This window comes from Rhyacophila brunnea, unplaced genomic scaffold (genome assembly GCF_057557595.1).
Source record: "Rhyacophila brunnea isolate RB1 unplaced genomic scaffold, BYU_Rbru_1.0 scaffold_56, whole genome shotgun sequence".
Classification (NCBI taxonomy): domain Eukaryota; kingdom Metazoa; phylum Arthropoda; class Insecta; order Trichoptera; family Rhyacophilidae; genus Rhyacophila; species Rhyacophila brunnea.
Genome location: NW_028233235.1, coordinates 1,322,984 through 1,339,661, shown reverse-complemented (window position 1 = coordinate 1,339,661; position 16,678 = coordinate 1,322,984). Strand labels below are relative to the sequence as shown.

General features: G+C 23.7%; 1 non-coding gene across 1 annotated transcript; it reads left to right on the top strand.

Moving 5' to 3' along the window:
* The first annotated feature begins 15,797 nt into the window (after positions 1-15,797).
* Positions 15,798-15,869, top strand: TRNAR-CCU (transfer RNA arginine (anticodon CCU)). Its single transcript has one exon. It is a non-coding gene; the product is annotated as a tRNA-Arg (tRNA).
* The last annotated feature ends 809 nt before the right edge of the window (positions 15,870-16,678 follow it).

Sequence of the window (16,678 nt, the reverse complement as noted above, 5' to 3'; positions counted from 1 at the left end):
AACCTGGCGGCTATCACATGCTGTAATTTATATTCCCTGGTCTTCACAAGAAAAAAAAAGAATACTAAAAATAAATCCTGGACTAGTAGCGTGATTATACCGAACAGATTTAATTTATTATTTATTTTGTGAAGATTATAATGCAACACTGAGATCACTGTATATTATTTTTTATGATAAATTTAATGAAAAAATTTTGTGAAAAAGATAAATCTATATAAACTATATTTTCTTTTTTTTAAACCTTGCAACCATTATCATGATATACACCATTTATTAAAAAAAAATATAGTTACTTAAATTGATTGAATTAAACACGACTTAAAATGTAGAATATTTCAATATTAAATTAGAAGAACGCTATTATATTTTGATATACTATATTTCTATTTTTTTTGACCATTTAATTTCTTGGTTAAATAAAATTACGCTATTTTTATATTATTTTTTAACTATCTGAAAATCATAAATGATAATATAGCCTTTAAATAAAAAAAATTATATTTTTCTATTAAACCTATGTTTTTTTATTATATTAATAATTAAAAAGCAACTTTTTTGATTTTTCGATAATATTTTTTCTGATAATGCATCATTTTACAGATATTTTAAAAAAAAAAAATTAAAATAATATAAAATATATCGTAATACACATGTAAGCAAAATTATTAGAGGCAAATTGCAATAAAAAGGTATTTTTTTCTAATAGCTAAATGTTTATGCAAAGAGATTAAACTAAATATTAGCTTTTTATACATATAAAAAAAACATCAAAAATATATGCGAATTCACAAATTACAGCCGAAAGTAAATATTTAATAGAATCAAAAGAATTTAAATAATTAATCTATATTGAATTTCTTTTTAGATAATCTTTAAACTTCACAAATTTTATTTAAATATATTTTTTTTAGTTAATTCTTTAAATTAAATAATTTAAGAAAAAATAAAGTGATATTTATGTTAAATAAATCATTGGTTTTGCATTTTGCTAATTTAATGCATTTTTCACATTTTAAATTTTTTCCTGTTTTTAAATTTGTGCTCATAAAAATACCAGATTTAATAAATGCATTTTTAATATTAGTTAAATATCCGAATAAAGGTAGAACTGATTAATTTCAAAATATTAATTGCTTATATTTTTTTTCAGAAATAATCAGAAATAAAATTATAACCCAGACTCAAAAATCTTTTAATAAATTGTTTAAATATAAAAAAGTTTTTAATAAGAGTATAACGAGAACAAAAATGCAACTGAATTATGATATTATTGTAATCGACTTGCAAATCTTCAAATATCTAAAATGCAGCAAATACATAGAAAATATGATTTTCTTGAAGTTAAAATTCAAATTAAAATAATATTGAATAAATTATTGTAAATGAGTATATTCTAAAGCTTTTAAAGTGAATTTAATGTGCAATATTTTTTTTGCTTGATCTTGTTTTTCATTTGTGTATATTACAGCGGAGATAAATCTTTATTCATTACTTAAAGAAATATTTTATACATAGACCTCATGGCATACAAAAATTTGTAATTAATGTAAAATTTCCCATATCGAGTGAATAAAATAAATGGTTTCTTTTAAAATTAAAGCAAATAACAATTTACCTAAAAGAAAAAAAAACATATATATCACAAATTTAAACCTAACAGATGAATACTTCAGTTTTAAACAATTAAAAACTCATTGTAAATATATATCTATCAGTTAAAAGCCCCATAAGATAATAACTTGCAAAAAATATAAAATTTCATTGAGCTATAGTCACACTTAGGCCCTGAAAAACCTTAAAATCACACATGAAATGCATATTTTTTTTTAAATCGCTGCCAGTTACAAAAAATAACATGAATAAACTCTATTTAATCTTAAAGAAGGATCGGTATAATTAGAGGCAATCACGCAAATGGTGTTAAATATTATATCATTCTTACGTTATAAAAAATTAATTTTCAAAGAATTACATCTTTTTATACAATTACCATATAGTGCAAAAGTGTTTAGAATTTTCATGATAAATTTTTGAAAATTGTAATTTTTTACATTTCAAACGCAATAATCAATAGAAAAAATATAAAAATAATGCTAAATCACTATTTAGGTAAGTTTTATCATAATTTAATCTTTCAATTCATAGAATAATAAAATTTACTTCATATTAGCTTTAGTATTCTATGAATTAAATATTCAATTTGGTTTTTTTTCTCAAATTTTGCAGAATATTTAGTAATTTTCTATTCAAATCGAATAATGTAACCTTTTTTTCATTGCTTCCTTTTTTATCCTTCTATAGTATATATACCTGTAATTTAATTATAAACTGCCACACAATTTTTTCATCATTTTACCCACAATAGAGATACTTAAAAACATAAAATTTCCTCAAAAGCTAAATAATCATTACATTTTTTATTGCATAGTTCAGAAATCAAAACTTTCTAATGCTAGATTCTAGCACTTTTTTTGCATTTTAAATATTTATGAAAATTTATAATTTAATTAAAATATACTTTTCACGATCGTTTTTTTAACACATTTAAAAAAATTCATATTAAGCAAAATATTCTTTGGGAATCATTATATTATGCAAATCCAAGGACTTTTTTTAGCAGAATATTGAAGTAAAAACAACCCTTTATGTATATTTAGAAGATGCAGTCTTAAATATATACAAAAAACATACAAGATTCATTAAAGTATAAAACATTTTAGGCATCAAAGAATATTAATATAATTCCGTTTTTTTTCTTTTCACTTACCTTATTTTCGTATATTAATTGTTTCCTTCTAAATATGGATTTTTTATATTACCGAATAATTATAAAAAGAAAAGCTTAATTTTAATTATGTGTTTCAAACGTACATTATTAAACATGTTTTTCTTACATCCACTTTTTATTTTCACAGCAACAAAAAAAGATAGGGAACTTAGACATTCATCAAATGGCGAAAATTTTATTGGTAAATACAGACAAAATTCCTCTTACCTTCCCATTACCTCAAGAATAGAAGATACTGATTCTGAATCCAGTGAAGATAAAAAATTCATAGATAATATCTTAAAGGATTGCATAAAAATATACACAATGGAATCTCTGGATAGAAAACGCGAGTCTTTATACGGTGTTCCTAAAAAAGAACAGACTCTGCAGATTAAAAAAGAAAATGTGAATCAAAAAGCCGATTGGATTATATTAAACACCAAAAACCATCTAATGTTTCAATGGTTCGCAGTATTCCTATAAACAGCGAAAATTCAGTTAAATACGATGATAAGTCACAGAAAATACGCAAATCTGATGAAATCCATACGATCATAGCCAAAAAAGATGCGCGAAAACCACAGTCAATAATAACAGAAACATACCAAGATAATAAAAACAAAATCCAAGGCGATAAAAGCACGTATAATGGTTTTATCGAGTCAAAAAAACCATTATCACAGCAAAGAATAAAATATGGTGTAGATATGAATATATTAAAAGAAGATATAGTCAGATACGTGACAGCACCAGTAAAAAGAACAAGACACTTACCAAGCATGTACTTAGAGTTCATTCCAAAAAAAATTTGTTTGTCTGAAATAATCCTTGAAATTTCGCATATACATTTGGAATTAGAGAGAATGATGCTAAAAGCGATTTACCTTGAGAAACAAATAAACAGAATTGGCATAAATTCGCAAAGTAAAAATTCAATAGACAAGCCCCCTCACGCAGATTTTTTCGAAATAGAAACAAAATTTAGCTTGATTATGCAGGTATTAAACGAAATTTCTCTCAGAAAGAAAAATATCTTTGAACACCTAAAACAGATTTCCGAGAGAATAAGAGAAAAAGGCGAAGACTTTCTCGAGATTGAAGCCTGTAAAACGCGAAACCAACAGGTTATTAAGATAGAACTTCAAATATTTAATCTATTTGAATTTCTTATTAATTTAAATTTACAATTAACTAAGATTTACGCTACTCTAAGAAAACGCCTTTAAATAACGGAAGATAATAATTATTTTCAACTAAGAATTGTAAGAAATATGATTATTTCTTATCAAAAAATAAATATCTATATTAATAATAGGTTCTCAGTACTGCAAGATCAGTATCATTTTTTTTCACATTTATTTTAATTTATGCTAAAGTAAATATACAAAAATTTATGGCGAATTTCGTATTAGAATTTATGGATCAAAAATAATATCATCTAAATTTTATATGATATTAAATTAAAAGCACGAAATAATTTTGTGGAAATTAGATTACTTATTAAATTAATTATAAATTTTTCTCTAACGTGATAATTTATTTGATAAACCTTTTTTGTAATAGAATAATGAAATAGATAAATCAATATCTCTAAAAATACTTGTATTCGAAGCCGCAAACACGAAACCTTCGATAAAAAAAGACTATTAAAACAGGAATCTGAGATCCTTTATGGTTTCAAAAACCTTAATCCCATGTCGAATTCATTTTATCACCTTTTTCTTATTATTTACAATAGTTAGCTTTATTTTAAGCATTTTTTTTTAAAATTTCTGATTAATTCTAAATATTATTTTTGAATATATTTCTGGTTCTGTTAAGATTGCTTCTAATATTTTATATAAGACTATATTTAAACACAAATATCATAAAAATATTACGTCAGATAGAATTTAAATATATTAAACATGCAATAATTATAACGTAATATTGTAAAAAGATGACTTTTATGACTGCCATTAGGTTTTTGATTTAATACACAATGAAAAAAAACAAGATATTTGAACCCATAATACATATAATCACTAATCAGTTTAATTTGTGATCAAGTTTTATGCGCACATCAACAGATAAACGAATACAATACGAGAAGTTCATAATTTCATAGGAAATCATTAAGAACGTGACTTATAATTCAAACACATCACATAATTCGAAATCTATGAAATGTGATTTTTAATGTTGAATATTATTTATAAATGAACAGTGAAATACAAAAATATCCCCAACTTGTGTAAAATACAGCATTTTAAACATTCTTGAACCGAAATTTCGTATTTGTGCCGCTTTTACGGAATTAACTTTCCTTTATTCTAAATTTTATATCCAAAATAAAGCTATTGTCTGACGCAATACCAATTTTTTTCTATAATAATCAGCACATGTTCTATATATTATCATGGTTAAAAATTTTGAGCATAAATAAAATTTCTTGGAATAATTATACTCACTTGTAAAGATGCTTTTAAATATATACATATAAACCCAAGCTTAAAAAAATTCTTTCATTGTTTTTGTGGTTTCTTAATGTATATATGTAAATTTTACAGAAGAGCAGTTTGTATTCGGGGGCTTAATTATCCACCTTCTATATTATAAAAAGTCTTAAAATAAAAAAAGGTTTCATGATTTTTTTGTTTTTTTGAGTTGTCATTTTAAGAAATCTTACACAGATTATCGGATGACCTTATCCTAGATAAAAAAAAATAAATATAAAAATTTTTATATCAAAAGAAACATCTGTTTTTAATTGATGTGGTTATCTCTAATTTCACACAAATAAAATATAAAAAAATAAAATTTATCGCTTTTAAGACTAAATTTATGTTATAATTTTAGTTTTAGCCGAAAAACTTGCTTGATCTCTCTTGCGCACTGCGTATAAATACTTACGCCTATTTTATCCTCTATAAAGTCTTCTTCATTACCTCATCTCTGTTAAAAACTTATTAATATGTGTTTTGCTTTAATCTCAAGGTTTTTATATATGCCTCAATCTGGTTAGTTACTTCGAGTTCCTTCAGATAACTTTTATGATATTGTGTTAGCACACAGTCCCAAGTTATAACACGTGGAAAAATATTAAAAGAAAATTTTATTTTATATTATATTATGAAAGAATTAAAGCAATATTATAACTTTTGCAACAAAAACTGCAATACAATTGCAAATTTAAAGAAATAAATTGGCAGCTAAACATTCGAGATGATCAAATTTTTACAAATAATGCCTACATGAATATTGAGTATTGGTTCATTATGACTCATTAGGTTTAAAGTTAGAAAAAGTTCTTTCTAATTTAAAAACAATTCCATCTGTTAGATATTAATCACAGGTTTCTCGTACTATTGGCGAATCAAATGCTATAGACTAATAACACAGAAATTTTTTAATTTGGGTTAGATTAATTGTACAGAAAAAATATTTTATATACTCTATCAAAAGCATATCTAATAGTTTAAATTAAGACAATACAACAAAAAAAATAAGTTTAGCTTGAAAATAAAAATTTATTGAAAAAAAGCGCTATACAGATAGCCACATCTGTAAGAAGAAAAATTATTGCATGAACACAAATTTATAAAAGAATGTAAACAAATAAACCTTTGGCGTCTCTTTAAAATTTATTTTAAAACATACTATAATTTCAATATTTTTAGCATGTTCTTTTTATAGGATAATAAAGAAAAAAGACAAACTATATATTAAGATGAATACAGTTTTTAAATGTAGAAATATATATAACAAACAATGTGTTTTTTTTTACATTATAGCGTTAGATTTTATTTCGTGAACACATAGATTTTTTATGTTGCAATTTACTTAACAAAACTTTTAAAATCCTTTAGGTATTCTAGTCGGGTCATTTCGAGTATTTTTTTGATCAATAAGTTTGAACATATAAAAACATAAATTTCTAATGTTTCTAAAATAGAATTATATAGATTCTAACAAAATTAAAATTTAAATGGCGTTTTGAATTAGAAATATCATCAGAATAGATTTATATGTTAACAAAATACTTTAAATGCAAAATAAAATTGTCTTCGGTATTTATGTCGTTTATTGCAAAAAAGTAAGCATAAAATTCTATTTAGAAGGTAAATTCAAATGAAAAAACCAGATTATGAAAATTAAAAATTTGCAATAGACAATGGCTTAAGAGATTCTGTATAATATAGAATACAAATGTTTATTCACTATCTAGATGTGTATTTACAATATACGATAAAAGGTTTAAATAGGGATATTGTTTATAGCAAATCAGATATTTAAAAATGGTAAATTTAGAATTTAAAAAAAAGTGTTTGATATTAAGCCGCGATATTCAAAGAAAAAATAGAACATCAAGCATATAGATTAAACATATATTCTTAATCGGTAGTCGTTAAAACTTATTTGTTTATAATTAATCGCTTTTATTTTGTTTGTAATACTTGTTATGATATCTAACTTGTCAAAAAAATAGAATAAATTACCATAATATCAATTAGAATACACGTATATAACGCAAAAAAATACGCACCCGCAATAAAAAGCAGAAAAATAGAGGATATATATACAGTATTTAATAATTTCTTATTATTTGAAGATAAACTAAAGAATTTAATAAAACATACCGAGCAATACAAATTTATCAAGAAAATGATATGATGCATCCGAGCTCTTTCTAATATTAATAAAAGGACTAAATCACCATGGTTATAAAATTGATTCCTGAAAATTTTATAATGTTAACCAAAGAGATCATTTTACAATGTATAAAAAAAATATTCTGAGAACAATAAAAAAACCATGTTGGAATCCCAATTATAAATGGCTTGATTAAATTATTATATTTGCGTTTAGTAAAAAAGAGCTTTAGACTTTGATATATATGCATCAACCGTAATATAACCACAGCATATTTTCTGTCGATTCTTATTAAATAAAAATCGAATAAGAAGGCAATGATAATAATAAAAATGGTATAGTGGAAAGTACAGATTCTTTTAGCTAAAAACGATCAAGTTTGTTCACAAAGTACTCTATAAATCTACAAAATGCCCATACTTAGTTATTAAGTTTTGTAGCTGGGCATGTAAATGGAAGCATAAGATTATACACAAAAAATATTTTTTTAAATAATTTGGTGAAACGCCCTGAAAATATGATAAGTAAAAAAAAAAGTAAATTAGAATGCGAGTATATCTAATATCGACAAGCCAGATTCTTAAGTATTCTAAAAAATAGTATAAAATATGTATTTTTTTTGTAAAAAAAGCACAAAATATAAAATAAACTCGTTATCGTGTGTATTCACAATAAATAGAGAGAAATCTATTATAAAAAACGATTAAACTGGAAAAAGAAGACAAAGGTACATGTATTAAAAAAATTATAGCTAATTATAATGGCCACATTTTATTTTGAAGTCAACATTTTTATGTTTTTATCTGAAAATGGTTCATTTACCGACCCAATATGTACGCGCATCACAATATAATGCTTAATTATTAACCTCGAAATTATAGTTAGATAAATTTTTGATTTAAAACTCAATATAAGAATTTCGTTCTAAAATTTGAGGTGTTTTTTTTACGAGAATTATAAAATTCGAAATTTGAGAGAATGGAATTGCAACTATAAAAATTATGCTTTAGAGAATTTAATATTTTATAAAAAGTGCTCTATGTTTAAAAATTAAAACTGAATTTTATCAGAATTCCTGCATTTTATTGTTATTATTACGATTGCGCATTCAAAAAAAATATTTTTGATTGTAACCTTATTTCAAGGGTGCCCAGACACCAATAAATTTCTATTGTTAACAGCTGAAATTTTCATTCCGAATTGTATTTTGTTTTAAATATATTTTTTATGAATACTAAAAATTGTTTAAGATTCTATTCTTCCCTTTTACGATAAATTTGTTTTATTTTATTGTCTGGAATGATAATTAGATATATTTTTACAGTGTGGATTTATTAATAATCAAATAAAAATAGAGATAATTTGTTAAAAAATCTTGATATTAACTCGCATAACATTTAGATTTTAGATGAACGATATCTATACATATAAGAATGAAATGCTTCGTGAAATACAAATGCTTTATCGTATCTTTTATTTATGAGTTTATTTTGGTGTATTAATTTACGATTTCTTTAAGCATAAAGTGATACCTTTCCCATAGGTACAAAAAATCCATACTATTGGCTATATTACATTCTCTTACATCTTCATTTAAACCCCTTTAATTGTCAAAATCCATCTGTTCAAGGGTTTTCCTCAATCCTATAGTTTGGATATATGTCTAGATTTAGTTAGTGACTTCGAATATTTCAGGTACATTTTATGGAATTGTGTTACCACACCTTTGCATATTACGGCATATGATATAATATTTGGCTCGAATATTTTATAATATCACTATTTATATAATTTTCAAATAAATTTTAGGCAAGATGTTTTATTATGGCACATTATTATTATGTTGGAAATTTTTATGGATCAAGTGGCATTCTTATATGCCTTATTATTTATATATCCTATTTATTCTAATAAGTAAATCACATTTTAGAAGTATATGCTCGATTCTATCTACATAAGATAAAAAAACCAATAAATTTTACCTAGAAGTTTTTTTATTTAGTTATTATAACGTAGTTAAATTCTTCAAAATAAAAATAAACAATTCAGACTTCCTGTACCCTATTAAGTGCGAATTTTTATTTATTTTAGTATATTTAAAATCTTCGGTTTCTTAAAGGGTAAATAAATTATAAAATGAAATTTGAAATATAAGTTGTCTGAAAAACTTAAGTTAAATATTAAATTTATTTAGTAGCAATAATTTTTTTTATTTAAGTAGTTAATTTTGGATAATCACAATATTTTTGTGTATAGAAGTTCAAAATAAAATATATAACGCTTTTATTTATTATGGTAAAAGATTACCTAAATCTTATTCTTCAATTTTTCTATTCAAAATTGTTATGTAAAAAGATGATTTTTTGGAATCATCACCCCTGTAAAAAAGTATGTTATATGAGTGGAATAAAGAAATTCTGTGTAATTTATATTTTAATACAAAAAAGAGTCTAAATATGGATAATAGAAATGGGATTTCTCAAAAATTTTAAAGAATATAAAAAAAGACAAATATAAGATTTTGATTTGCATTAATACATTCATTTTAAACACGGAAATAGTAGACTTTAATATTGACTTGAAAGCGAAAAATCAAGCATTTAAAAGGTCTTTTCAAATTCAACACAATTTTCAAGAAAACAAATTCTTTAAGATTCTTTTTAAATAATATTAAATTTAAAGAAAACTATAGCAAAATCTTAGAATAAATATATTATAGAAGTCGATTTTGCAAGAAATCCTTTTGTATTATAATTAATACGACGTATCTTCTAAATAGATTATAGAAAAAATAAATAACTTGTACAATAAATTTTAATTTTGGAACTCTTAGAAGAAATATGATTCGATATATATAATGTTTTATAGTAAGTGTGTTCAATGATGAAGTATACTTTTGGATATAAAAATACACTATAATTAAATACCTTTAAATTTTAAATTACCCATTACATTTATAGCCATGCTTCCCGAAGACCCTTTTGCTTATTAATTTAATTTATGGGCGAATTTTTGTATTTTAAATTTAGATAACTCTTCATATACAAGTTTTTTAGTTTAACATGAGCATACCGTACCTTGTCAAATCGCCTTCACCTGTAAATCTGTTCTTTTAAAGACCAATTATCACCGGGGTCTTCAGCACTATAATTTGAATATTTGACTTGATTTGGTTTTTTTTTCAAGTTCTATCAAATAAATTTTGGGTAATGCGCTCCCTTCATTATTATCTCGACAAAAAAAGCAAGTATAAAACCCTCTAATATAAATAATCTATTTACAGTTACATTTAAACTATGATACAAATTATAGCATAGAATAATGTAATAAAAATATACCATGAGTCGTATGTTAAGAGTTAAGAACGCCAACTTAATCAAAAGCATACTCGCAAAGAATAGGTTAGAAGAACACACTTGAACTAATAAGTATTGAGAGAAGAAGATGTATTGAAGAAGACTGTAAAAATAAAGTGATCGAAAAAAAAAGCAAATCAGTTTTTATTGCTGCAATATTAAGTCTTACCTTTGCAAATTTAAAAGGGCAGAAAATCAAATAAATCTCAAATAAAGAATAAATACATCCAAATTTTCGATACAAGGTTATTTTTCGGGTTATAGATGCTAATTATTACAATTTCATTACATCATTCATTTTAATAACTGTTTGCCAAGCTATTTTTCGATATATGTTTCAATTTCTATTTTTGCCATAATATGATTCCTTTTATAAGATATCTATACTTTATATTCTCTGATTTTTAAGAATTTTTGTATTTTAATTTTCAAGAAGGCATATATTAAATACACAGATAACTTCATTTTTTTGTATTTTTTATGACTTTAAGATTAATATTATATCTTTCGAGTAAAAGATCTACATTTTGAAAGCGTCATAACACGTTAGCATTTTAAGTTTACCTAAAAATCAACATTCTTTTTATAAAATACAGAAGGTAGCTTCTATTTTTAACATCTTTTACATAATTTAAGCCAATGATGAACCAACTATGTTAGTATATCGCTCTAGCTGTAATTTTTTTCTTTTTTATACATTTAACTTTGATTTTGCTGTATGTGAAGAATACCGATTCTTTAAATATAAATTTTATAAATATAATTTTTATACGTGACGGCCGTTTTGACCTCTATTCTTGTTTTTTAAATAGCTTAACGCCTTAATTTTATTACTTTGCAAATGAAAAATATTTCTTTTTACTTTAAATGTATCATTATAGATAAAATTTTTGAACCAGTTCATATACTTGGGTATAATATTCAATTTTAAATGATTTCGGATGTATTTATTTTTCTTTAATAACATTTCAGATTTCAAATTATTTGCCTAAATACTAGCGTTTTTATTCGTTAAATTATATGAAGTTTTTAAATAAAGAGGTTGCACATTCATGATTAAATTTCGATTAATTGTGTCCATTGATATACATTATATATACAAACAGCTTTATAATTATTTTCGTAAATATGCGTTATCTTTATTTTAAAGAATCACTGATGATCTTTGTTTTGTGATTTCATCAATTATACCCTTTCAAATCAGCCAATGGATTAGACTAGAAAGCTTTTAATTTAATTTGTCCCATATAGCGTCTTTTTCTATTAAAATATTATAAAATAAAATTATTTACTTTTTTTTCTGCCATAAACCATAAATTTATAGTTTCATATCTGAGGATATTTAAACAAACGTGCACTAAAGAATGCATCGTTCTGAAGACATCATAATATATCGTTAAATTAATAAATATTCTTTTAATGATAATCAGAATATTAGTCTAGGCACGCAACAGATAGCAACGAAAAAAATATATAATCATATTTATTTCTTCTCATATTTTGTTATTGATTTTTCAAACTATAAAAATTATCAGGAAGAACTCGAGGTCACAAACTAGATCGGCATATATTCAAACTATAGAATTACGTGGAATCTCGCGAGTAATATCTTTTGAAAAGAGTTTAGATACTGTATATGTTAAGACTAAAGTATAGATATCATGTTCAAACAGTAAATAAATCACATTATACCCAAAGTGAAAAGTTACAATTAAAAAACAGAAATAACCCCGTAAAAAAAAATTATATAAATTTGTAGCAAAAAAAACATAAACTATACACATCCACTAAAAATATTCTTTGGATATAAAATAAATATGCCTTAGGGTGCTCACAACTACGTGGCGCTGGAAACAACCAATTAATTATAAATCATTATAAAGCCTTTTATTGAACATATATACACTGCATCACAATAGTTTATATAAAAAATTAATAATTTAGCATCTAATATCGTTTATAATAATTTATGTATTCATTTAGTGATAGTCGAAAAATTAAAAATTCATCGTAACATACACACATATTAATTTATTAAATTTTAAAGATTTATCTGATTAAACCCAATACTATACGGCTATTTTATAAAAAGACAAAATAATAAAAGTGAAGATGTAGTTTTATTTATTTATAAAGAAACATATTCCTCAAATTTTAAATTTTCTTTTCACAGAAAAAAACTAAAAAAAATTTAGTTAAAATATTAAAGAACAGAGAATGTTGATTAACCTGGAGAAATATGATAAAAACAGCATAATAAGCTAATGAAAAACAAGTCAATTTTATACAACATGTGTTTATTTTGCATGAAATTCATTCAATGATTGTATTCTAAAACAACAGACATAAATATTATGTCTTTAATTAAATCATTACAGAAAATATGTAGAATAGGCTTATTGATTACGCCACAATGATCTATCGCATTTTTTGATAGAACAGATACAAAAATTATTCCATTCTTCTTTTCATGGTTTTTCGATATCAAAATTTTTCTAAGTTTTAGCAGAAAAATCATTTAAAATATCCAAATTATTCCCTCATTTCTAGATTAAAAAAGCAAATTAAACTTCAGAATTTCACAATATTCTATGTAATCGTTGCCTTAAAAAAATAGAGTCTGGATGTGAAGTAAAGTCTTGGATAAGAAATTTTTTTAATAATCTATAGATTAATGACATTGGATTCGAATTTTAAAAAGTAAAAATTTCAGATTATTTATATTTAAAAAATAATACATATAATTATAAGCAGAAACCTACAGTTCATAGAACCAAATTATAGTTTAATAATAGATAAAAATGATCATGATTTGCGCATAAATAAAAAAAGCACAATTTAGTGCAATATTTACAAAATTTACATATTCAAAAATGAAAAAAGATGCATATTAATGAGGAAAGAAGATAGAAACGTCTAGATTTTATTCCATTTATGCTGCATTAAGAATCCAACAACTTTATGTATATAAATACCCAGGTAAATAATTCTACAAATTCTTTATAGTGCATGGATACAAGTGAATTTTGATATTTGTTTAAAATGCAGTCAGATTGAATATAACATATACAATATATTATAATTTCATAACCAATATTGAATATGCATGATTTAGAAGGATAAACAACACGGTAAATCAAATAATAGTCATGTATAACATTGAAAAATGAATCAAAATAGTCTTAATGAACCCAGAACGTTAGTGTTTTCTCGGTTGCACCTAATGTATATGTATTACATATATTTATACAGAAATATTAAAATTTTGAACAAAAAATCTATAAAATTTGAAATAAAAATTAAAAAGTCGTTGAAAGACAGGATTGAAGTAAAAAAGCACTGTTAACTAAAAAATATGATTTCCGGAATTGTAAAAAAATATATATTTTCTTTGGCTGTGTTTTCGATCTAAAATCAAGTTTGAAAAACATTAATTTATATGGCATGCAGAATGCTTTTTTATTGCATCAAAACAAAAAAATTTTACCCTATAAAATTAAAGAAAGATATATTTTGTATTATAATTTAAATATACTTTTTGGCAATTATTTGTTTTCTATGAAATTTCTATAAATAGTTATAAAATGTAATTTCGACAATTAAATAAAAAAATGAGTGCTGTTATTTCTTATTTTTTTTATTAGCATAAATATATTTATATTAGAACATAATTATATATTATAGAAAAGCAATGGAGTATGTCAAATAATCAATGTAATGTAACCCCTATAAAACAATGGACTATTCTCATATGCCAAGATTTAAATTTTATTATTGTTTACCACCAGCGCGTAAAAATATTCCCGATTTCTCTGTTAAGATTTCTAATATGACCATTTTTAAATAAAATTATTATTATAACAAATTTTAAGATTATAGTATTTATTTTAAAGTTGTATTGGTTAGAAATGCATAGTTTTAAAACATGTAAATTTTAAGATTACATAGTAATCTAGCATGCTTTTTGCCTATCTTATTTCAAGGTATAAAAATAAGAGAAGTTATTTTATTTATAAAAAACAAAATAATGTTAATAATAAAATCTCGTTGCAATTATTTACATTTTTTTTTAATCATTTTATATGTAATATACATTTCTTAAACATTTATTTTTGCTACTTGGATATTAATATTTGCCATAGCATTAAAATACTTTGTTTTACATGATTTAATAAATTTAGAAAGCTTTTTGTAATTATTATTCTACCTTTTAACAAAATTTTAACATCATTAATTATTTAATTTTATTGGACGATTAACACAATAAATAAGTTTTTTTGCTAAGAAACGATATAAAATATAATTTCATTTTTAAGATGATTTGATAAGCGAAGATATGAAAATTAATTTTAAATAATGATCGTAGGTATTTAAGTATCGACAAGTAAACAATAAAAAATAGATTATAGACCCTTTTTTAGGTGCAAAAAACGAATTCACAATGTAACCTATGTTGATTGACCTTAAAAGTATATAAATTTCATCATGTTCTTAACGCGCTGATTCAAGATTTATTCTATAAAAAATAACTATTTATGAATAAAATATAACAAAAATATATCGGATTCTTTTTTTGTAAATATACTCTGAATATTATTGGTCGAAATCTTATTGGTTAACAAGATATGTATAAATGAAAAAATTTCGATTCGATGCATCTATAAGAATGATAAAGTTTTATTTATTTATGGGTAAATTTTTTTTTATCAATTTTATCTATCTAGACGTGGTCAGCATATTTTGAATATTGCACATCTCCTTGATGCATATTTTGACACCCATCCCAGATATAACTTCATCCAATGCTCTTCTTCTCTCAAATGAGATGAGTACAAGTGAATTTCGGAGTGTGAGAGCTTGCATGGAACTTCTACTTCGTCTGTAATTCTTAACCACTTAACATATTTTTTATGGAATTTTGTAACCACTCTATCCCAAGTCATAGCATTCAAAATATAAGAATTAATTAATTTATGCCTATCCTTCTTTCTGTATAATCTAGATGTAATTTTAATATAGATTGTTCAATGATCGCAATCCATGTAGCTCAGTGGCAGAGCGTTGCTCTCCTAAAGCGAAGGTCGTGGGTTCAATACCCTCCATGGATGTTTTTGAAGATGACGGCCAATTTTATTTTTAAATGATTGATAGCAATTTTACATTCAATGAATAAACTTTTCCGTAATACTATGGGATGAAGATTATATAATTTACCATTAGTTGCTTATCTCAGTTAGAAATAACGACACAAGCAGAAACTTACGGGCAAACGATAGGATTGAGGAAGCCCGCCAAAAACAACAATCGAAAAAAAAAGTGCATTGAAAAAAATTGTAACCATGATGAGGTGGAAAGAATAATAAAACCAATCTGTTCTATAGAGCAATCTAAAGTTCTCTTCGAAATACAATAAACAGTTAAAAACCAGAATAAGCCATAAATATAATTGATGTAATTATGTGTTGCATATTTCCATACTGAGCTCACGAATTTACATAGTAATTGTAATTTGATTTAGTGTATATATGATTGATCTCAAATAATTATTATAAATACTTAAATTGTGATTACATAAATTTTTATATACAACTTTAATTATGCTGCATTACGTAAGTATTAATCATACGTGGGATCAATTTCCATATCTATATATTCTTGGATTTTATTTTCTTTGAATTTTAAATTTTGAGGATGGTCATTCCTCTCCTTCAATTCTTATGATGAATATATTGCATATAATACTAAGTATTAAGATTTTAAATTCCCATTATAGAAATAAAATAGCTCCTTCGGTTTATACTAGAATTTTTTCAATAATAGCTGTGGAAATATCACTCTCTTCTTTAGAATGGTAAATATATACGATTAAATATTAGAGTATTTATCATTGATTTGGGTGAATTATACATCATCATAT